This window comes from Sander lucioperca, chromosome 1 (genome assembly GCF_008315115.2).
Source record: "Sander lucioperca isolate FBNREF2018 chromosome 1, SLUC_FBN_1.2, whole genome shotgun sequence".
Lineage (NCBI taxonomy): Eukaryota > Metazoa > Chordata > Actinopteri > Perciformes > Percidae > Sander > Sander lucioperca.
The window spans coordinates 29,047,601-29,073,536 of record NC_050173.1 but is presented as its reverse complement, the minus strand read 5'-3'; the positions used below and the strand labels follow the sequence as shown (position 1 = coordinate 29,073,536).

At 39.7% G+C, this 25,936-nt stretch overlaps 1 protein-coding gene across 4 annotated transcripts in view; it reads right to left on the bottom strand.

The window, feature by feature from the left end:
- Positions 1-25,936, bottom strand: part of drp2 (dystrophin related protein 2) — a 198,227-nt gene that overhangs the window by 83,155 nt on the left and 89,136 nt on the right. The window contains exon 1 of one of the 4 annotated variants that reach the window (XM_031302895.2): positions 4,994-5,117. The exons of the other annotated variants lie outside the window; for them this stretch is intronic. The gene's annotated coding sequence lies outside the window, so the exon portion shown is untranslated. Of the gene's footprint in view, positions 1-4,993; positions 5,118-25,936 lie in introns of those variants that run through there. 4 annotated transcript variants of the gene reach the window in all.

Below are 25,936 nucleotides of genomic sequence, written 5' to 3'. Positions count from 1 at the left end.
GGTAGGATTTGAACATTTCTGGCTTTGGCGAACCCTGAAGTGAGAATCAAAGAACACATTGTAAAAGACATGGCAGAAAATCACAAGATCTTTCAAAAAAAAAAAAAATGAATCGATTCAACTTTTGCCACAATAATCCATCAAGGCACTGCGTTGGCCAATCAAATACATGCAAGAGCACATTCCTGGTAGATTACTTTACGACATGAACAGAGTATTTCTACTGTTTACTCGTGAAGACAAAAGATGAAATGATTGCTACAGTGGCAACTTCCCAGAGCAGTAAAACCCTACCTCATTTTATAAACTATTTAATATTTATTATAGTGTCTGATATGCCTTCAAACTCATGGATCTCATGAACTCGTGACCGCCAAACCAGCATCTTGCATTGTTTTAACGCAGGGCTGCTTTCGGTCTGAACAGCCACTCAGAATGAGTGGGCAGAGAGCAACATATAGCCTACTGTACCACACCAATTTTCATTGGGATTGTCTCATTCTTCTATAAACAAAAATGTACTTTATGGCTTTTACCCACTTTTACATTTGAGCACATTTATGTCAAACAATTCCAAAACTGACAAATATTCTGTGTTTGCACAAGAAATCGGTTTTTCGAAAAGAAAAAAAATCCACTGGAATTCAAACCTCCTTATTGACATAACATTCTCCATTTTCTTGTGGTAGCAGCTTGAAGTTATTATTTAGTTACATGCTGTACAGTGACACTTTAGTTTGTCTTTAGATAAGTTTGCCTTGAGTTGTTCCAATTTCTAAAAAACTAAAGATACCCCATGCACAACAGTGCTTCTCTCCTGGGTGCCAGCTGGTGCAGGGTAAACCAAAGTAAACCAAAAAAGTTCCAGCGCACACCAGGATACTAGGATTGACACTATTTTATAGATTACATTAAAAAGAAAGAGGAGCAAACTACATGTTTTACATGTTTCATCAGATTCACTACTCTCTTGTTCTAATTTTTATTTGAGGGTGCCGCTTTTGGAGGGACAGTGTCACTGCCCGATGTGAGTCGAGTGCAGATGTGAGAGCTCGAATCTCCTATGGCGCCATTTTGATGCTACAAAGCGATCACCCCCCGTTAGCATTCCATTGACTGCCATTCATTTTGACGTCACTTTGACAGCGAATAACTTTACATCTGAAGCGTTTAAAGACTTTATTTGTCCATTGTTTATTTCTAAAGAAACACAACAATGTATAAAAGGCTCCATTACCTTGTACCTCACGTTATGGCTCCATAGTATACGTTTTTGTAAAAATAGGCTAACGATTGTGTCATAACCACGCGACTTACTGTCGCATAGTAGAGGAATTACCGTATAGTACAGGAGAAGCTCGCAGGCAGTTTGGACTTACATTAGCTGTTTAAGTTGAATTACTTATATTAACTAGCATTTTAGTTAGCAATAATTAACCTGTGTCCATGTTATCTCCCTACATATACCTACGCTCTCCTTCTCTGCAAGATTGGGAATTATTGAGATTTCTCTTGGCACAGCTACCAGAAGACTTCCAACTTTCAGACACGTTGCTCATGTCACATTTACGTTGTTTCTCTCAGTTGGAGGCTGCGCAGTAACGCTCAGCGCTCACCGGAAAAGTGCTTCTAAAGGCCTTCACTGGTCTCCGTCCAGAGCAACGGGATCTGTTGGTCCATTCTTATATACAGTCTATGGGTCTGACTCGACTAACATCGGGTATGACACGTTATGCCGTAAACCTTTTAAATCTGAGCATGTGCGACTCACATCTGCACTCGACTCACATCGGGCAGTGAAAATGTCTTGGCAGGCCACCAGAGCAAAAATGTGCCCCCACTCTTAAATAAAGGAAGTAGCCAATCAGAATGTACCAAGTGCCTGCCACAATAAGTGGGGGATTGGGATTTATAGTTAAGAGATTTTGTTTATTTCTTATTTTGTTCCCCTTTGAGTTCAGTTTTTTGTTATTGTGAGGTCAGTTTAGTCTGTTCAGTTCTGTTCATTTTACGTTAATTTAATATAGCTACAGTATAGTGTAATTCAGTTTAGTTGACCTTCTTTAAGGGCCCACATCTTTGTTGCATATTTTCTAAATAGTTTGTTGCCTTTTGGGGTAAACGAAACCCTAATTTTGAAAATCCATCTGTGACTCCTCATGCCTGCCAGCTCCATCCCTTACAGTCCCCTGCTGGCTGCCTTGAAACTAGTTAAAAAATGTCAAACTCTTCCTTTAAAGCTGCTAAAATCAATATGAGTCAAGCAGGGTCACTCAGAGCAACTGAACCACAGACCTACATTCATGAGGTGACATGAAACAAAAAAGTATGCAAGATCAACCTGAAAGTATGTCAGGCATTGTGTGTACAGCTTGTTTCTGCTGTTCCCAAGAGGCCAAATAATCTGTTAATGCAGGTTTAAGTCGAGATCTGATCCATGAAAGGGACACATTAATCGTTAACATAAATAATCTGTCTAGTGCAAGACAAGAAGATGTATAGACTGTGTAGGGCAGAACGTATTTCTGATAATTAATAGGTCAAAATCGGCTGAACAATACATCAGACAACAGATACCTCGACCGGCCTACCTCTTGCTCACCTTGTTAAAGAATGCAAGTGCTTTAAAAATGTGAAGTGCCACACACACAAGAAGTCTAGTCAACAAATCAGAGTCAAATTGAATAACTGTGTTCTGTGTGTAAGATAGAAAACCTGAATCATGAGACACCAGCAGTTTCTCCCCATTATTCCATTCCATTAAACTAAAGGAAACAAACGCAGACAAAAAGCCTCTTTTTCACAGACTTTTAAAGTGAGGGGGCATGTGAGGCTAGACTTGAAGAGGTGCAATCCCCCTGATGGAGCTGCGGTTAAAAGAAATATCAAGGAGGCAGCCCATGTACACAAAACACACAAGCACTTTCACTCACACACACACACACACATACACATACACACACACACACACACACACACACACACACACACACACACTAGTTAGTGGCAGAAGAAGCTTTTATCGGTTCAAAGGTCATGATAAATCTTGTGTTCGGTCACTGGGCTGTCAGAGGCTTCAGGCTTTTTCGTTCATTTCACAACCTGAACCTCAGCAGCAGCTGGGCCTCCCAGCTAACACCTTTAGCCTTATAACACCCCCCCCTCCCCCACCACACACACACACACACACACACACACACACACACTATAACCAGGAGCTTCCCTTGTGCTTCGTAAGAAGGCTCTTATCACATCGGGTTTTTTTTTTTTTTTTTAAACTGGTCAATCCGATTCTTCCCTGCTGGAGGGCTCAACCTCTAAGCTTTACAGTAGCAGTCAGCCACCCATCTACGGCAACACACACACACACACACACACACACACACACACACGATTACTCTCACTCAGGTATAAAGTTATCAAACACAAGCCCTTAACCATTTAATGTGACATGTTGTAGAAAAATATGTTGTACCTTATTTTTGTTGTTGTTTTTATATCCCCAATAGGTAATTTAAAACTTTACTTATACGTGTTTAAATTTGTTTCCTTTCTATTCAGGCTGCAACGTTGATTTGAATATTTTTTTAAGCTCTTCTTCCTCCTCCTCTTCTCTACACATTCATTCTACTCTCTATAACTTTTTAGTTTGTTCTACAGACAACCTCACCTGGATATTTTTTTTTCCAGTTTTACATGAATCATTATCATCTCATTCCCACTCCTCTCTCCCGTTATCTCTCTACCCTCCCTTTTCTTCCTCAGACAGCTTCTGTTAGTGTAGTCTTGTATGAATCAGCACATCTCTCTCCTGCTCTGTCTCGTTCCGTTCGCTGGTAATCAGAGGTCACATGTAACCTGCATACTGTTAGCTCTTCCAGGACCTCAGTTGAGCTCAAATAATAACTGAAATGCCTTTATATTCTTCATACTAATCTGACACTGCTGTGTTTGTGAATAAAACATGGAAACGAGGCAACTGAGGCTCCACATGACACAATGATGTGTAAGAGCAGAATGGCAGCATGATTGTTTGTTTGCTTTGGAAAGCTGCCGCTTCAAGATATGAAATGAGTGAAATGGAGTTGAACAATGACAACCATCAACCACATGACTGCAAACACCAAGAGGATACCCTGCGGGTGAAAGATGGCTCTAAGAGAAGTTTGTGTCTGGAGTGAAGAGGAAACTGAGTGACAGACAGCGCTGTCAGTGACCTCAAATCTTTCCTCTCACACTTTTTCTCAGATATCTACCCCATCACAATAGGAAAAGGATGTCCACAAAAATCATGTCATGCAAATGTCTCTATTATCTCTATCTTGTAGGCACATATCTGCATCATGCAGGCATGTATGAGGCCACAGTGCAACACTTACGGCAGATCTGTCTCCCACTTTAAACTTCAAAAACATGAACCAAGCTTTAAAGATGCATTATTTACGACCTTGATTAGACGTGGCGTTGCTCAGTCAAGCGTATGTACTGCATGTTTTCCAAAGATGCTGAAAAACCAGCAGAGATTTCACTGACAGGCCACAAAGTGACACACACAATATTCATCTTGCTGCTATGGCTACGGCTCTCACCACCATGTACTCATGACTGTTTCCTAAAGAAATCATAGCTGAACACAAAAAAAGCCCAATTATGTGAACAGCGCAGACTGAATATCCGTCTCTTCCTTTTTTTTCTTTTTGACGAGCCAAGGCAACCTGGAAGGACATTTTTCAGACAATATATGAATTTCAAATCAAAGCAGTTGAAAATGATAAAAGATAGCGATGGCTGGATTTCAACGCAAAAGATAAAATATCAGAGGATCAAAGCCACTGTCCCGCCACACCATGTCTACACATTCATATTAATCTGAAGGAATCAAGACTGTAGCTAAGATACGGTATCACTGAGAAGCAATAAGATGGCTAGGATTTACTCTCATTACTGGAGCTCTGCAGATAAATGCAGCTCTCTCACAATATGCAGTGCCTACCTTAATGTTATAGACTTGCTGCGCAGTTACGATTCGAATCCCCGACTCATGTTGTTAAACTTCTCACTACTGGTAACTGAATGCTGACATCATTAACCCTGTCTGTTGATTGGCCTGGTGGAGAATCCAGAGATAGGTTGGGCATGCAGAGAGTGATATAAGAAACATAACGGGAGAGTGATGGAGATAGGGTAGGAGGGGGTTTGGAGGGGAGGACAGAGACAGGCATGTGGAGAGATGAGTGACCTAATAAGCAGAAACTTCTGTCTTGGTAAAAGACTTCTCTGTCCTTGTACATTCCTGCTCACACCTACATGGCCCCCCACTCCTCAAGACCGAGGGGAAGAAAAGGCCATCTGCCTGATGTCCTTCGACCCACGCACACTCTGACCAGTGCACAGAAAAACTTGTACTAATGGTTCTGATTCAGTGAAAAGAAACAAATGAAAGTAATAATTAAGTTCCTACAGCAGAGACTTGCATTGCTACAGTATGTTCCAACAGTATACATAGGTAATAATAAAGAGCACTAGGGTCAAAGCCACAGCAGCACAGCGACAGTACAACAAGGAAATATGTAAAGGAATGACATATAACAGATTTAAAACAAAGTTTGATGAAGGTTCTGAAGTTCTTTGTTTGGATTTTTAGCCACGCTAGCAGCATGTATGGATAGCAATATCTGACTGTCAGTCGGTTGGTCCACCACTTCGATCCAGATTGAAATATCTCAAGAACTATTGCATGAATTGACATGACAGTTTGTACAGACATTCATGTTCCCCTCTGGATGAATCCTACATACGTTAGTGATCCCCTGCCTTTTCCTCTAGCACCACCACAAAGTTGACTGTTGTGACTTTGAGTGAAATACCTCAAAAACTACTGATGGATTGCCATCAAATTTGCTACAGACAATCCCCCTCTGGATGAATTGCAATAACTTTGGTAATCCTCTAACTTTCTTAAAGTTTTTGGCCACCATCAGGCCAACATTTTAATTTGTCTAATATTTTGGTTTATGACAAAATACCTGCATAACTAATTCATACAGACTTTTGCATCAGCCTCAGCTGAATTTTGTGCAACTTAGCAAATGCCAGCACTCTAACATGCTAAAACATAAACATTACACCTGCTAAACATCAGCATGGTGGCATGGCATTGCCATTATGAGCATCTTAGCATGCTGATGTTAGCATTTACTTCGAAGCATGATGCTTGAGTACAATCTCATAGAGCTGCTGGCATGGCTCTAGACATGTAGTCTTGATGACTTTGTATGTGACAAGTTTATTTATTTTTTTATTGACCCTTTATTTAACAAGAAAATCTCTAGAAATGCTCTTTTACAAGAGAGACAAATGGCAGTGTTGTCGCATAAAAAGCTTCATTTTCAATTAATTTTCAACATTGACAAAAAGCAAAGTATGATAGGACAGTGGCATGAAAGAGAGACCTTGATGAAATTGTTACATTTTTCATGAAGGTTTGGAATCTAGCATTTCAATGCCCGATATGGACACAGTATTTCCAAATCATGTTTATCTTGAGAAGGGTTGGTTCATTGGTTCCCAACCTTTATGGCTTGTGACTACTTAAACCAAAGCAATGTTTGCTTGCGACAATTGTTAACAGGTTAAGGCCTTGCATGAGTTGTGAGGAATTCAAGAGTGTTTTGTTCCCTTTTAAGATTGTTTCATTTGAAGGATCTTTGGAGGATTAACGAAGTGAAAATATCCAATGAAAAAAAGAAGGCAGAGACAAAATCTGAAAAAAATGTAACTGCCCTATTTGTGCAACAGAAATATACTTTTCTTTCTTTTTCATTAAATCATTTTGTGACCCCCTCTAATTTATCCTGGGAACCCTTAAGGGGGTAAGTTGGGAACCCCTGACATAGCATTTTACAGGGGTAGACAGGAAGTTTACCAAAGTTCATGACGACAGCTGTAAAACATGTCCTTTCACTAATTTACTTAACCTCTTTGGAAGTAGTAGTTTAAAAGGATAAGGAATGAGGAAACTCATTCCTTCAAGACTTGGCGAAAGAGATATATATATAGATATATATCTATATATATATATATATATATATATATATAGCTGTCACAGATGGAGTGATTGTACTGAAATGGAACCAAGTGTAATTGCAAACACATCCTTCTGTCAGTGGGCTTAAGCCAACAATGATTTGTAATGCTTTTACACCCACATTTACAAACACTTAACATAAGTGATAAAGCCATTATATACTGTCCAAAAGAACTGGCGAGCGCTGATATGGACGCCCAGAACTTAGCGGTTGGGCTTTACTGAATGTGCCGAGCACTGATTTAACAACAAATAAATCCCAAGCCAACAATGACTCAGAGTATCAATGTCCAGGAGGACTTCTGGTAAATAAAGTCAGTGCAAGTGTACTTTCTGTGTGTGAGTGTGTGTGGGGATGCATGTTGATATTTTGTCCTGGCTCTTGGCATTGTGCCTGATGGGGGTTAGAGGAGGTTGGACCACTGCCTCCCTGCTGGTTTGTCCCACAGTCCCTCAACAGCCACCAGTTAGAAGGGAAAGGGAAACACACACACACACACACACACACACACACACACACACACACACACCCTGCAGCTTAGTCCCTTCTCTGCTGTTGATGCAGGATAAGTGAACTGAGCTTCCCCTCACAGCTGCAACCGTCACACACTGCTGGAGGGACTGGAGGAGCTCCAATGACACAGCACACACACATATTCAAACAGGAACTCTTCGATATCATCTATTAAATAGTAGGCATGCACAGAGAGAGACACACACTAACTGCAAGAAAAACTACATCAGCTATACCCTCCACACCCCTGTTGGGCTCAGGCAGCTATCAAACTGTTACTATTCCCCCATGAAACATTGCCGCACTCTTCCCAAGCTTGACTCCTTTTGTCTGCAGACATGTGGCACAGTGATTTGTGATTGGAAGCACCCAACAGAACAGCACGAGAAAGCAAAGACTTTCACGACTGCACATTGTCATGCTCGCAGTGTTTTAGCCCTCTAACTGCACATTTACCCTTCCTACTTTATTATCTTTTCAATGACAAAGCAATTTCCCCCAGGAGCAAACATGGCATCCACACACTTATTTATATTTACATGGTGCCAGTTTTTTTTTTTTGTCCCCAAAAAAAGATGGCTTCGAAGCGAGAGCTCAGCGGTGAAATAAGAGCTCCGCTGACATTAACATCATTACTGCTGGAAGTGGGGAAATGTTATTTGAACACCTATAGGACACCCATTATGTTGATTCTAGCATCAGGTGAGTAATGGTTATGCTTTTCATTTAACTGCATGGTGAGTGAAGTGTTTCCAGAGCAGCAGTGAAGCATCATCAGTGAAGCATCATCTGACTGTCTGAAAATAATATTCTGTGTTTGAGTTTTGTGTGTATGCAGTGCAGCAATCTGCTGTATAGGCCTCTACACATTAAGGTTGTATAAACCATCCTATTCGTAACTGTCGGTATTAGCTTGTTCCGCCTCTTCATTAAAGCTATATGATGTTTATGCTGACTGAAATATTGAAACCTCTGTTTCAGACTATATGTTTTTATAGCTGCACCATTTCATCAAATGGAGATATTGTAGATATACAGAATTGTGCATCATTATGCATATCTAAACTTTTTCTGAAAAAGGTACAAAACAACTATACTTTCACTGCTTGCCTGACATCTAGATTTAGAAACTCAGGATCGCCACTAGAATTAGAGTACTGTAAGTTTGAACAAAAGGCTTCAATTCCAATTTCAAATGTTCTTTTAATGCTATCTTCAATGTTCCTCAACATAGAAACACTCCTGGATAATGTTGCATTACTATAGGTTATGTCATGGCAATCACTGTTAATTATTTAAATAAATATATAGGAATTGGAATTTCTGTCACATTGGTAGGGTAGACAACTCTAAATCAGAAAATACACAGTAGCTTCAGCTGCCATTACTATGGAGAAGGAGCCAGAACACTGAGTTGTTGCAACTAGGAACAAAATACTGCACCATAGTTAATGAATGAATCTAAAATTATCTCTTTAAACCTGCATTTATGGATTTTCTGGGGCCAGTGCAACAAGCTGTGAACACAAATTGATATGGCAAACATGTTGGCAAACAAATGGTTATGTACACATCCAGCAGACAGAGTAATTTAGTTATCTGGAGTGTTTCTTGTCACCTGAGGAATATAATTCACTCTCTTTTAGCTCTTAGTTTTTTGTCTTCACCACCCCCTGAGGTAAATGTTTTCAGCTGCTTGCTGCTGCACTATGTTCCCCACCTAGTTGATAACTTTGGCTGCCGTTTGGTGCTGAGCTGGAACAGTACGGTGGGTTTATCGGAGTTTGTTTTGTTGCAGAAAACATCTGCCTGCTGCATCTGGAAACAATGCTGTTATGTGCAGTAAGTGTTAATAAAAACAGTTAAGCTGCAGCTCACACAACCAAAACAATGAGCTGAAAGAGGCTAAAAAGCTCCATAGAGCTGAAGGGGAACTGCAGATTTGAATGAAAATCTTCTGTGGGTTTATTAGTAGAACACCTTTCACATTACAAGAAGTAATTGGTTGGTTTATTGTTAATATAAATATATGGATTAGAACAGCTTTAACGTATTACATACACAGTACCTTTATTGAAGAACCAAATATTTTCTGATGCAATTGCTCATCTTTTTACTGATGATTTAACCAGGAGGGTATTACACCCATCCAAGCCTCGGAACGGCTTCAAATGCTGGTAACCTAACATTTGCAAAAAAAATGAACATGACTTTTACTTTAAAAACCCAGGACACCCTGAATAACTTCCACCACTTCATAACTCAGTTTTATGTTCTTTCAAGAACCTGCCACCTACTTATAGAAAAACAAGTTGATTTGTTTTGGAAGCATGCTGAAATAATCTTAATACACAGACATTGTTTCACTTGTTTGAAGAAAACAAGGCTTTTAGGCCTCAATAGTAAGCAAACATTACTTGATAAGATGGAGATATTTTGCAGTGTGCCCTGAGTGATCTCTGCTTCAAACAGCCCCACTTGCAAGAAATAAATTATGGCCAAATGTCCACTTTACTCAGCTGTTTTGTTGATGTCACTGGTACAGACAGCATCCTAATGAGCTTATTGAGAACACTCTCCATTTTTATTTCATACAGTCATATTGGCCTCCCCCGTTGTCTTTCCAAGAAAATTGAATCTACAGCTGTGTAACCTTAATGAAAGCTAAAAAACCTCATGCAATCTCACACATGGCTTATTTAGTCATAATGTATTTCAGTGTGTGTGTGTGCAGGTTGCATGCAAATTTCTACCTTGAGATTCCTGTGTCATCTGTTCAATTATGTTTATGACTAATGAACAGAGCTTTACAGGGTTAAATTTTAGGGAACAGTTTGTAGTCTTGAATCTATTTTAGAGCAACAGATGACAAGTGAGGTATTTCATCCTGTATCAAACACAGAGAAAATAGCTCCTTTTCTATAAAAAGGTTCCTGGAAATGACAAGCAGATATGAATCAAAATTACAAATTAAAAACCCAAAACCACAAGGCTTGAAATTACTAGTGAAGGAATCAGAAAATGAACTCTGCTGATTTTAGGCTTATTACTTAAAGGAACACGCCGACTTATTGGGACTTTAGCTTATTCACCGTATCCCCCAGAGTTAGATAAATCCATACATACCCTTCTCATCTCCGTGCGTGTCTTAACTCTGTATGACGCCCTCACCGTGAGCCTTGCTTAGCACAGATCCTGAAGGTAACCGGCTCCAATATATATATATATATATATATATATATATATATATATATATATATATATATATATATATATATATATATAGCCTTCTGAGAATATAGTTCCCAGTTTGTATACGGTTAGAAGATGGCTGTGTCTCATGTGACCTTGTTATCTGTATACGCTGTGACTATACAAATCACAACATGTAAATAGGAAAATGTTGGCGTTATTTTGTCTCTTATTGGGAGCAGTAGGCTAGATGGAGCCAGTTATCTCCAGGATCTGTGCTAAGCATGGCTAGCGGTGGGGGAGTCAGACAGAGTTACGACACGCATGGAGATGAGAAGGGTATGAATGGACTTATCTAACTCTGGGGGATACGGTGAATAAGCTAAAGTCCCAATAAGTCGGCGTGTTCCTTTAAGCAAAAGCAAAGAAAATGGTGATCAACTTCCCAGATTGAAATACTTTTCCCGGGTGAATGATTTCAAGCACACCTTCGACAAACTAGAATGAGTAGACTTAAAAATTGCATGAGCTGAAAAAGCAGAGGAACGGCTTTGAGACTGAGCAGCTAGATGTAAAAAGAAATCCAATTCTGATGTGGGTTTTCAGAGATGAAAATGGTGATATCCAGTCGACTGTAATTCAAAATGAAGTGCACCAAATGTCCTGACAATGTCACTTTCACAGTGCAAGTCCTATGAAAGAGTGTGAAAGTGTTTAGCAATGCAGTGTTGTGTTTAAGATGTATGCAATCCTTTCAGTCTACAGTGGTGTAATATATACAGTACGTGACACGGCAACTAGCAAAGAGCTGGAGCAATATGCTACTAAAGAGGATTTAAAACGTCAGTCCGTATGACAGATTATTTAGTCAGTCCTTTATAATTATATCAAAAGGCATTTTAGGGATTAGCCAAGACATAAAACCGTTGATCTCAAAGGAGTTCATATTATGGCAACAGCTACATTGTTTGTGCAAAAAAATTGAAAAACTCTGGGAAGTCAATAATTTAAGACAGTCCTTTGTGTTTGAAATACCCATTTACTGACAAGTGCATCTGCTGTGTTTAGACTTAATTAAAGAAAATGAACACAAAGAAATGCACATACCGCCTTACAATTACTGTGTAAGCAACGCTGATTAAAAGTCAACCTTGTCATTGGTTCCTAACATGCAGTGATGTGTGGAGAGGGAACGCCTGGTTTAGAAAAGAGGTAATTTAGCAACCCCCAATTGAAATCCCTGCTAATTAAGATGAGTTTTATTCCACTGCAAAGCCTATGAGATGAAGTATTCTGTTGGGAGAGAATGCATTTATTTAGAGTCAGTTGATGTTTAACACAAAAAGATATTACTATACTCTTCTTTCTGAAACAAAGTTTTCAGGTTCATCACTCACTGTTCTTCCATAATGTTTCCATAATGGCATGATATATAGCCTATTTTCTATTTTAACTGACTTTATTGTTTGGTAATTTCTGTACTTCCTTAATGTGCTGAATAAACCAGGACTATGCCACTGTACTTGATCCTGACGCAAACAAAAGTAGGTCAGAAAACCTTGCAAGTTTACTGCGACTAAACATCAGATGCTAACAATCAGACCTTCCATCCATTCATTCACCCTTCCTCAAAAAATGCCACAAATAATTTGGTTTAGTGATGGCCCAGCAGCCAACAACATAAAAATAATGCAAATTAGGAGCCAAGGTTTTGTTATAGCCTTGTGTAGCATTTGGGATTAATAGCGCATGTATAAAAACAGCTGGCATCCTCCTGAACTGAGGCGGCTAAAACTGTGCATTTTCTAATCTAAAGTTTTTAATGATTAGTATAACAGAGAGAGCATAAAAAGCACATAATAAAAGTAATACTAAAATACATATTTTAATTTTGTAGTATTAGATTTTCACAGTGTAGGTACTGCGGACCCTTTGAAACCTGACTACACATCATTTACCAGGCTTTGGTTCCAAGTAATGCATTTGCACTGTTTATTTCACCATAAAAGCTATGTTTATTTTGTATTAGTTTATTCTGGACTCCAGCTCAAAAATGTAGAATTTACTTTTATTTATCCTCCTTATTTTAACTACATCCAGTTAGTACTAGATGTAGAGGCCTGGATATTGAAATGTCTCTGTGTTAGTGCCAAGACACTTGAGTTTCGGTGGTAAAACCATTAGTTGTTTTTTTGGTTGATACTTTAGTATTAGAGTATATACAGCTGCTATCCATGGTCAAAAGTGAACTTTCAGGTGTGCCCTGGTAGCTCACCTGGAGTGTACGCCCCCATGTACTGAGGCTCAGTCCTTACTGCACGGGCTGGGGTTCGAGTCCGACCCGTGTCCCTTTGCAAGTCATTCCCTCTCTTTCTCCCCTTTCCTGTCTTCAGCTATCCTATCAAATAAAGGCAAAAAAAATAAAAATAATCCTAACACATCACAGATTAGATCACTGTATGTAAAGGTAAACCTGAAGTGCCAGTTAACATTAGCCGCTAAGCCAATCCTTTCCTATATATTTTAATGAATCCAATGTCCTTGTTACTGGACTAATTAATTTTTACATTATAGTATAAACGCTTGTTTTTGGTATTTGATCTTTTTCTGATCTGTAAAAACTACACTGTTGTCCAATGTTGCTCTCACAATTTCACAACTGCTTCCAGTAAACATTTCAAAGTTCTTCCACCTTGAATTGTGTTAAGCTCCCTGTAGCAGAAGACTGTAAGATTGACAGAGAGGCAGATAAATGTGTGACTTGTTACAAATCATTTAATTTAAAGTCAGAAAAAATATTGCTCAAAATGTCACTGAGAGGTTTTGGTATCTAAAAGAGAATAAGTTATAATTACTGAATATTCACAGTAACTTTGCATGGAGTGCCAGTATGTGCTAATGAGGAACATCCGCGGCAGAAAGCCCAAATCAACAGAGCTTTAATGGATTCAACACTCCACCGAGGTTCATTTGAAAGCATAACTCTCATTATAACAGCAAGAAAAGGCTTTTGACAGGGTGTGGTGTGACATTTGGCTCTCTGCTCAACTGTCCACACTCACTGGCTTGTCAACCTTGTCACTTCCTATTTGCTGAGGGAGCCTTAAAGATTCCAATAGACGTGAATCTGGTTGACAGCTTGCTGTCCATTAAAAAAGGTGACAATGAATTCCACAAAATATCTGCAGCCTACAGTGTGAGCTGCAGCATAAATCAGTTTCCCTGAGAAATAGCAGCATTGAGCAGCTGTGCCAAACAGAGGAGGAGATGTAAAGCACACAGGAGACATTCAAATTTAACAAACAATACAACAGAAATAGAAAATGCAACATTGATGCTTTGCCTGTGTCACAAAACACTGGGACATAAACTCTGTGGCTGACTATGTAATTGGGACAGACACAAATCCAGTGTGAAAGCAGCTGTTTGTGTAAACAGGGTCATGTCTGTTTTCTTCTCACTGAACACAAATAAATTAATTTAGAAAATATGTTTCAAGAATCATTTACATGCAGCAATACAGGACAGACTAAATGGAAAACACGGATGAAATTGGGACAGCGAATGATCACCACTGAAAGAGCTAAGATCTTTACTTAAAATGAGAAAATTAATGTTTTAATTCTTCAAAACCAACTCAAATAGCAAGTCAGATGGGAGTAAAATCAATTTCTAGGCACTGTATGATGCTAGTTGGAAGTAGATTGCAGGTAAGGGGAAAAGAAAATGAGAGAATAATTTGTTTCCATTATATGAATTGAGGGTGGATTTCAATGCACTAATGAAGAGCTAATGATAGAGGAGAGTTTAAAGTATTCAGGTAGCACTCATCTGCTATGAAACTCTGAGACCTGCATTAACATACGCTCTCTTCTTGTTACCCTTCTTTATGCCCTTAATTCAAAGTATATTCATATTTGATTAGTTCAGATATTGTACCCAAAGGAGAGTAAATCCTGTTTTAGTTGCACACAACATTTGCAGTATATCATTACACGTGGGACAGGATTGCAAAGCTGGTTGGAAGAGAAAAAGCTGAGTAGGCCTCGCAAACACATTTTCCAAACAAACTGTCCTTTCAGTGAAGGACAGTAGGCAGAGAGTTGGATGGAAAGAACTGACCTGACATTTAAGGCTACTGAATATACCGTCGCATACAACTCTGAATGAATCATTTCTCCTGAGTTTGAAACAATTTTGTAACATAACGGTACGTTCCAGCCTTGTGATAATGGCCAAGGATGATGAAGCAGTAAAGGCTGTTAAATGATAAACAACAATTTCAGCTATAGCCTGGAGAAAATCCATTTTCAAAAAGGTGTCAGATGTCAGGCCCTGTAGAGACTCAGAAACATTCTGTAATGGAACATTTCCCAAATCCTAAAATGTGATACGACAGCCACTGTCATTAAACTGTAGTAAATTGAGTTGCTTTTTTTTCTTCACACACTGATGGATGTTCGATCTCACTAATGGAGGAAATAGATTATATCTCAATCCTTTTTATCCAATTAGTAGGAATTATGTTCAGTCTATGCTGCTGAGTAAAGATAATATGTTGAGCAATATAATATCATGATGATAATTAAGAAAAATTCAGATAATTTAACTACAGTAAGTAAAAATAGCAATATGACAATATAAAAATACTTTATTACAAGTTAAAAGGACTTACGGAGAATGGTTACTTTATATTATTATATGCCTATATTTTGATATTATATTATTATTACTAATGTGTAAAGTGTAAGTAGAACTTTAACATTGTAATCAAGGAGTTCAATTTAACTTTATCGTTGGGTAGTTAAATCTAAAACAATTTTAAAAACTGATCATGTTTTGTATGTAAAATCTTAATCTGTTACAAACAAGTAACTTTAGTTGTCAAATAAACAAGCGCTTTATTTGGGGGTAAAACCAAAACTGTCAACTGTGATGGATGTTTACAACAAACATCATGGGTAACAATTTTACCATTTGCACAAATGTTTCTCTATGTTCTAAATAAGTTTGGCTAACCTGTTTAAAACCTGTCTGACTGCTTGTGCCAAAACTCAGAACTTAATTTTAACAATGTCGCTATATTTACAGATCTCAGCAACTAACTTGTAATAAAAATAACAATTTTTTTACAGGGGGGACGGACCTGGTTCATTTCGTTCACCCGCAACTAACAAACCACTAGCGAACAACTCTTATTTTGTAATACTACCCCACTGCAACCCCCTAGCTATATAGTTTAGAGAATATTATAGATCCAAGATGAAACAGATAGAAGGACGGGACTCAGAGAAAAAGTCGCTTTTACAAATCCGTCTGCTAAAGGATCAATGAGCTATAAATGCTAACTTCAGCATGCTAACATGCTCACTATGACAACACCATGCAGGTATTTTTACCCAGTTTCTAGTCTATATCAACGACGTTTCATTTACGGGATTGTACCGATGCCACCAGAGGTTCTGCCGGTTGTTTATGGTTATCAGGACTATGGTTAACTGCTCTTCCGATCTCTGCAGGGTAAATTGAGACAGCTAGCTTGACGATCTGTCGAATCTGAGTTTTGTCTTGCATGACTGAAAATTCCAATAAACAGAGCATGTTTTTCTCCTATCCTGGAATGTTGTGTGGACTAGCCAGACCCTTCTCCGCAGTGCTGTGGAGGAAGGTCTGGCAATGCTAGACTACCCAGTTTCAGTCTTAGTGTGTCAGCATGCTAACATTTATTAATTAGCACTAAGCACAAAGTACAGCTGAGGCTGATGTGAATGTCATTAATTTGCTGGTATTTGGTCATAAACCAAGTATTTATTATAAAATAAGGATGCCGCTGATTTAAAAGTCAGGCAATCACAGTTGCAGAGAAATTTCACTCAAAACCACAAATGTCAACCTGCTTGTGGCGCGAGAGGCAAAGTCAGGGGATCACTAAAGTCGGTAGGATTCATACTCTGGGGACCATGAATGTATGTATGAAGTTTCATGGTAATCCATTTCATATATGTTAAGATATTTCAGTCTGAACCAAAGAGGTAGCCATTGCCACCCACAGAAGTGTGACTAAAAACAGTACTTGGGTAAGTTGTTGTGTAAACTGGAAATATGCAAATTGTACTGTAAGATGATGATTAGATACTAAACTAGAGTCAGTGGTGCTGATGAATAGAGAGTAGTTAGCTCATTATATCTTGGGACTGCCCAGGTGGCACAAGCAGCACTGAGGTGCCAGCTTTCAAAGTCTACAGCACACAGCTGACAGGGACACATTTGATCTGCAGCCTGACAGTGAAGTTACGTCAAAAATGTCTGTATACATTTGCTGCTCTTTTCTGAGCAGCACACTTTGCCCTCTAAGTGCCAACTCATCGTGAAGTCAGAACACACACAGAGAACATTGGGGTTGACACTGACAAGATCTCATGAAATAATTATGGTCCAATTCCCAGCCAAACTTAGACGGGGAACTCACCCGGGACATGGCATCCATCCAGGTAGTTTTTTATTTATCCACTCCAGCTTATTATGTAATGTACAACACAGCAAACAGATTACGAGAACTTATCTGGAGTTTGATCAAGGTTTTCCATATAACCATGCAAGTTCGAGTTTGATTTCTGGTGTCAAAGTTTGTAGCCACTAATGCTTGCTGCAGTTTCTCATGTTGCTACTAACGAAGGCATTGCTGAGGAAGGACAAATGAAAGGTTGATGACTTTGATAAGTGCTTCTTAGATTGCAAATACCACAGGCACTACCCCCTGTAAAGATATTTTATTTAAACACTAAGCTGACTACATCACCGAGTTTCTGCCAGAGTTTCTCCACTAACACATAAAGGAGACATCCTATAATCAATGGACGAATACGTGATTTTCACTTGTCACATTATGTTGTTAAAACCTGCGTTTTTCATATCTTTTCAACTTGTAAATATTTAAAGTGCCACACATCGGCACCCACAGATGATGGAAGAAAGACTTAAAGCTTCCTGTGTCTTTTTTTTGCTCCTGTGAGAATGGAGCCCCGGTGGAAAGCAAGTCTTTAATCAAGCGTCTAACCAGACTCATAAACCATCCTGAAAGGCCTTCCTTAGGCACCTTGCTGGGTAAACAATACCATCACTCTGTCATGATCCTGAATTAAGATATTACCACATGCATGTAATTAACATTTGTATTCAGTCCCAGAACAATATTTCATCTTGATTAAATAAATATTGAGCGACACCTCCATGAGAAATACTGTCTTTTTTTTCTTCTTTTTAGCTGAGAGCAGAAACTGGATTAAATAGAGGGTCTCTCTCTGTCTCTGTCTCTGTCTCTCTCTCTCTCTCTCTCTCTCAAAAATCAAGGCAATGGTGCTACTTCAAATGTGAGCATTATCCACAGTGGCACATCCAGCTTTTATGGTCCGGCCATCAGTGAGCAGGAAGTGAAGAGAGAGCAGGTACATGGTGACATGTCAAGATTGTTTTTTTTTTTAGGATTGGCCTGTGGGAGACAGGTGAAATAGTGAGAGAGTTATGTATTGTGACTACCGGCTTGGAAGCTTCAATGAATCAAGCTTAACAATGCAAGGAATTGTTTCATCATGCCTTTAACAGGAAATACCTTAATGGTGTTTTTGCTGAAATAATTATCAAAGAACAGTCATTCAAATACAAGGACAGGGGACATTTTCTATGGTGAGTTTGTAAGCCTGAGATGATAGGATCAAAACTTTGAAGCTACAATGACTTCATGCCTGAAGCCAGTTAATGTATACCCTCTCTCATGAAAACATGGGAGCAAGGGAGTGAGAAAGGGCTGAGGGAGAAAGGCTTTGAAGATCACACTGCTGCCATGCAGTGTGGTGTTTGGTACCCCATCAACTAGCCCAGAAAAACATGCTTTCTTTTTCCAGGAATCTGCGCCACTTGCTTTTTTCTTCTCCCTCGTTACCTCACGCTCTTTTACTCAATCCCAGAGATGGTAAGAGATCTTAAGGGGGGTGGTGGATTTTTCTCGTATCTCTCGTATTCTCTTTTATTCCCATGGGCCTCAAGTTGTCACAAACTACCTGACACCAGCGTAACACAGAGAAGAAGAAAAAATAGTGGAGTGACAAAGACAGAGAAAAGTGTAGTGATGAGGGACACAGGGGGAGTTAATGAGAAAAGGGAGAGTGAAGACAACAAGGAAATAGTCGATGAGAGATGGGGATCTGAGCGGGAAATAGCTTAGCTGTAATCAACGAGGGCAAATCCTTCTGGAGGATGCACATTCTCTGGAAAAAATAAAAATTTCCAGGAAAACGACTCCCTTAGACAAAGCCTTTCTTTAAAGATGGTAGAAGTGGAGGGGGTAGTGAAAGAGAGAACAAGATATGAGAGAAGGAAAGTTAAGCCAGGAAAGACATGTGCAATGTTTTATTGGAGAAATCACAGAGAGAAAAACAGGAGCTATTTCTGAACTCGCCACAAACTGGTGACAGGAAGATTGCCAGTGTCTTCAGCTCTATGTCACACCCACCTCCACCCTGAGACACCACACCTGGACATGTTTCAAAGTCAACTGATTGGCTGTGTTCAACTTCAAATTGTTCTAAGATCTAACAGTCACATAAATAAGTGTATTTTGTTTAACTTGTCACACCCAGTCAATATTCTACCTGCCCACTACTTACCTGACTGGCTTTGTGATCATCTACCTGCCTCCTTAACTGCTCCTTTGACTTGTCACAGCAGAAAAAAAAGCAGAATTGCACAACAAATAATATTAATGATGGCTCTGTTCCATTTAAGTGCCTAGCCAAGTTTGTCAGTGAGATAGCATGAACACACCTGTGCTTTTCTTACTGTGATAAATCAGTGAAAAAGGTCTGTAGCCTCGTCATTACCTCCGCTAGCCCTTAAAGTAGGTAATAAGGAAACATTCAATGGAGCGATACTAGTCTCTAAACTGTCTATAGGCCATTTTGCCATGTTCACTTCTCTTCTCCTCTCTCTCTCTCAAGCTTTTTATTCTTTACACAACTATTTCTGTCACTTTACAAATGAGTGCAACCACAAATGCCTTTGAGGAGAGACTTTCTGACCCTTACTCCCCATTTGTAGCATTCATTGCGACTCACCCCTTTCTGTGACTGCAGGCTTCTCACCCCACCTGCGTGGCTGCTCGGAACAGCTATAAACACTTTTGCCTTTAGATATGGAGAGACTTTGCATGAACCAGTTTTGCTCGGAACATACTGCACCACAATTTTTTGTCTCCCAGTTTACTGCGGTCTTTGTCTGTGTTGCGGTCTAGCCTGAATGCCTGTACTTTTGAATAACATCTATCTCTGATGTTGTGGTTTTCTGCCTTCACCCTCAAGATGTGTTTACCTGTGCAGACCAACATTTGAGTGGAGCATTTACTGAACGTGCCTCGTCCCAGGAGTCTGCTTTTGGGTCCCACTTCATTAAATGCAACAACTGTACAGCGAGACTATATTTCAAAACCTACATGAAAGTTCAGAGCCTAAAGGAAAGCAAACAGTTTCACTCTAACGGCAGCGCTTGAGAGACCATCCAGTAGCAGACTGCAAGCTAAACACATCTCTCTCCCTTGGTAGGTTTGTGTGTGTGTGTTGGCTGGCAATCTGGTTAAGACATTGGCCGTCACTGGGGTTTCTGGTCACGCTATTCTGCCCGGCATTATTACACCACCCATCACTCAGGCCCAATGTGTAGCCTACATTATCCTTCCCCCCAGAGGAGTTCATCAGAGGCTGTGACCGCAGGTGCTGTGACAGCGCTCTCAATCACAGGCGCCCATGCCGTCTGCTCATCCGACCCCAGCGTGACATGGCAACCCATGGTCCAATTCAGTTCAGCTGTGGAATCAGGCCCCGAGCTGGGAGTAATTGACCAGCATCCATTCACAAGTTACTCCAAACATACAGTAAATTAATCTGGAAACTACCTTCAATGGGGGGCTTTGTGGTTTCAGATGAAAGCCTGCGGGTCTAAGACGTCACACAAATAACGAACCGAGTCACACATATCAGCTCACGCCTGTCAACTTCAGCCAACTATTGGGTAACAGATAGCCAGGGGATTTTATTAACTTGTTTGTTCAATTTCACAGAGCCACATAACTCCTTCTGACATCACACATGTGAACGCAGAGCTTCTCAAAGCAGCGTAGCCCGTGAGCCAGGATGTGCATTTCCACTCTGCCGCTCAGTTGTGTCCTGTCATCCTTCACGGCGACAAGTAAATTCTTGTGCCACATCTTTCTGCTGACAAAGTAAAGAGTACCCTGCAAGGCTGGTTACCTAATATTGCTGCAATTGATAGATACATTTACATGTGATGTTTCACAGCTGTCCTGCTGCCCACGTCCACCGTTCAGACATTGGAGGGATTCAAGGTGAGCTGTCACTCACCAAATGCAGTGTTATTTATGATTCTACGCCTCTCTGATAATGTGGGTAAGGTTTGCCACCATCAGAGCCATTTCTCCGCAGCATGATACCATTCATTACCTCACAGAACTCTATGCATCTGTAATTATTCTTTTATGCTAATCACACCTGCATTTTACAGGGCAAATAGTGAACTTTCAGTAAGATAACACCATGTTGTCTTTAACTTTTTGAAGATTTTTACTTTGTAGCAACCTGGCTCTAAGATGTTACACTGTACATCAAGTAATCCAGTCAGCAGTGGATCTACATGTATGTACATTATAAGAAATGTAACTGGGGTGCTAACCAATAATTAATGGTTAAAGAGATACTGTCAGTTTGGAAAGCAAATGAATTTGTGATGAGGAAAAAGCTGTGTTAGGTGATACTGAATATTGAGTTGTACAGCTTCCTGGACATGATATACTGTAAGTTGCTGATAATAGTTTTCCACCCCTGTCTTCACCTGTCAGTGGGAAACAGAGCAGCTCTTTTTTGTCTTCTGGTGAAAGGAGTCTCAGACTTAAGCACATAAATGAATCCTAACAAAGCATATGTTGCATTACGTAAAATGCTTGTTGCTTATGTTTGGGAAAGTGAAAGAGATTTAATAATATATTATTAGTAAAAATTCAACAGAACCTGTTTATATATTTGCATATTGTCGTAATCCCCTTTCTTTCGGTTTGTTTATGTGCTGAATGTGGGATTATATGACCCGTTCGGCAACACAAGGGTAGTAAACAGAGTTAGGAAAAACTACATTTTCTCTCATGTAACTAATTAAGATGTGTGAGCGAGAGAATTTGGACTATTATTATGGCAAGGATACTAAACTCGTCTTGCTTTGTCCACAGCAAATCACTGCCAATCGGTCCCAAAACGTCCCAGTTACATAGTAAATGATCATAAACATATTCTTTGTTAATCTTTACAATCATTCCCCAAAAGAACCAAGCAGGCCTGCCTTGTTGCACGATCCAAATTTTCATTCAAAACTTGCCATTTTTAGTGAATAGCTTGCAAGCTACAAGTTTGTTGATGTTTCCCGAAACCAACAGAGTTTTGCAGATGTCCGGCGGAAGATCCGGCGGCGACGGATGTTCCGGTAAATGAAGGGTTGTCAGTCCAGACTACTAAACAACCCAATATTCTGCCAAAGTTTAAAATCTTACTTAACGCTCTCAGTGTTAATAAATGTTCAAAAGTTTATTATAGTATATTTGTGCACAATAGTTTTCATGGCTTTGCATGACCTTCACATATCCTCCTCACCTTTTATTAATATTAATAATAATAATTAATAATAATAATAATAATGAGTGGCAAGGTGCCTTTTGCCGAGGGTATTGGAAGAGACTTCAGACCTCATGGAAATAAAAAAAATGGGTAAAGAAAATGAAAAAAAATGAAAAAACATACATGCCTCGGGAATGCAAAACATGACAAATATGTCCATTAGCCTTGTTGTTAAATTCCAGCTAAAAAAAAACAGTTGTGCCGACTTCTGCATTGCACTCTTAGTGTCTGCCTGCACCACCATAAGTAGGGATTAACTTCTCCCTAATGAAGGGCAACTCAGTTCTGGTAGTGGGACCAATGGATACCGATGAAAAGACCCTCTGTCTCTCACCCTCACAATTACTGTGCTCCAGGATAAGCACTAAAAGGTGTTAAAATGCCTACAGAATGCTAAGTAGGTTGATATACAGCACAGTGTGTACAACAACGCATACCAACACACAAGCCTATAACCTGACATCTACAGAAGTTCAAACAACTGTATGTGCCTTTTATAGGTGCACACATAAAAGCACAAACACACACATACACAAAAAATCAATGACCTCCCCGAGCCCCCTGTTCCATAACTCCACTAATGGCACCATCACATACACACACCACCCAGCTACTCATTCAACTCCACTCTATTTCACACGGCACACATGATAATGGTCTCGCCTGCATGAAAAGCAGGGCACAATATGTAAAGCTTCCCCGTCCCTGACATGATACAGTAAGAGAGTATCATTTATTCTTGTCACTGTGGCTATAACAATGATTTTGGTTTTGCCACATCAGCTAACTTTAAACTGAGTCAGTAGTAGAAGAATCTGTCTCTTAAAGCTTTGGTGCGTAACTTTTTTATAATAACGAACGTCCATTTCATTCAAGTCATTGCCAAATGAGTTGATACAAAGCTAATTAAGACTTTACTGTTTTTAGCCGGTCGAGGTGTTGTTAGTTTTAAAGTGGCAATCTCGAAGATTTTCATGTAAATACATTTTTGTTATCTATTGCCAAATTAGGTAACACAATGCAATTACTGCTAATGCAAACCCAACATTTCATACTGCTGCAGCTTCACATTAAAACCATTTAACTGGCGAAACAGGAGTTGACTATTATTATGACGTAGAGACAGGAAATGTAATTTGTTTGTTAGTAAGCTTGACACTGACAGCTATCGTTCATCACAAATGCATCTACAAAACAAGACAACAGTAATTTTCGGCATTTTCTGACAGCAGATCAGTTTGACATATTGCAGGGAGTAATAGAACAAGAAGGATCAACCACATTGAGCTGCTATAGGAAGAGCAGCAGGCGACAGGCTGCACACCTCAAACTTCTCAGTGAGGTAACTAACTACTTTCACTTTGGCTGTTCGCAGCCTCATGCCATGTGCAGCATAAAATCAGATCACAGTTGCTCACAGAATGATGGAAAGAGCCTATTATTGCCTGACTTCTTTATTAAATTGACAACAGTTTGGTATGCTGCCCTATGTATTCTGGGACGTATAGTTTTTAGACCCTTCCCAATCTAGGGAACTGTTGATTTATTTAATGAAAGAGGAGAGACAAGCTAAGGCCTTACTTGAATGCTTGCTTCCTAATACAAAAATTGTATTGATTTATATTTTTTACTAGGCCCGACGCCTCTCCAAAGAGGAACAAGATAAATCAGAGTCGACGTAAAATGATAAATGGATTTGGAAAGAAGAAGACAGTAAAGTTCTGCAACACAAATCTGTTTTCGGTATTTGGACTTTTCTTTATGATTTGCTTTCTTGTGACATACTGGATAATTCAACAATTCCTTATTAAACAACTAAATATGTCGTTTGTAACTTCACTTTAGAGCATTTTCTGATCTCACAAATAAATCCATACTATGTGACAATGCTATGGTTAAAGGTCCCATGGCATGAAAATTTCACTTTATGAGGTTTTTTAACATTAATATGAGTTCCCCCAGCCTGCCTATGGTCCCCCAGTGGCTAGAAATGGCGATAGATGTAAACCGAGCCCTGGGTATCCTGCTCTGCCTTTGAGAAAATGAAAGCTCAGATGGGCCGATCTGGAATCTCCTCCTTATGAGCTCATAAGGAGCAAGATTACCTCCCCTTTCTCTGCTTTGCCCGCCAAGAGAATTTGGCCCACCCATGAGAAAGAGAAAGACATCATGGCTTGCAAACAAGCAAAGTGGCAGTTGGTCAAGGCCACACCCCTACCCTCCACCTTGCCCCCCTCTCTCCTCCTCAATAGCTTTTAAAGCTACAGACACAGAAATGTCACATACTAAGTTAAGCTCATTGTGGGACTGGCTCTAGTGGCTGTAATTCTGCACCAAGGCTGAATTTCGAGAAAGAGACTTCAGATACAGTATTAGGGGACCACTAAGGCCTATATAAAAGCATCCAAAAAGCAGCATGTCATAGGACCTTTAAGTGTTGGTTAGGTTCAGGCACAAAAACGATTAGGTTTAAGGAAAGATCATGGTTTCGCTTAGAATAACTACTTTGTTAAGGTTAGGATATTAACCTTAATTTATGTGGTGAAGGTTTTGGAATGGCCGCAGTCCTGGTTGAAAACAATTAACATTGACTATTGGTTACAAAAAACTAAACAAAACAGTAGTCTATCGTTTTGAAATCCAAGGTTTTGTTGAACCATCCATCTACCCCGACCTCCTCCCTGCACAGACTTTGTCCCTCTGAATTCCTCTTTTGCTCACATCGTAATTACTACAGCTGCTAGAGGGCTTTGTAACTTGAATGTAAACATATGTCATTTTGAGGCACTTGTTGAAATGACTAATGCTGTCGTTTTACTTGGGAGCCCAGAAATGTCTCTTTGGTGGAAGTGCTAAAAACTCATAGACATCTAAGGCCCTGTTTACACGATGACACTCGCGGGTGAAAACGTCAAAATATTTTATCAGATGTGCCTTTCGTTTATACGGCGACTGCGTTTTTGGGGCTTAAAAACGCAAAAAAGTGAAACCACCCTCCAGAGTGGAAATCTTAAAAATGCTCCACCGTCGCATTCCCGTCTACAGGGTAAAAACGCAAAAGTCTGAAGACAGCAATGTGGAGAGAGACGAGAAAAAGGCATTCAGGTAGTCTGTTATGGATTAGGCTACAGAAATTATAGGCTCCTGTTATCTAAAAGATTTTCAGTGTAATGACTCAATATTTAAATGATTTCGACAATGTGGATAAGGTTGTTATAATTTGATGACCATATGTAGGCTATTCATTTGAGCCAGAGTAGGCTACAACATTGCGGATGAAGAGAAAGAGAGAGAGCGAGTGGCAGCGGGCAGAGGAGGGTCTGCTTCAGTCTCCTCTGCCCGCTGCCTCTCGCTCTCAAGCAGCGGCTGAAGGGCTGCGAGGCTCAGGATATTGGTAGTGCTCCTGTGGGTGCT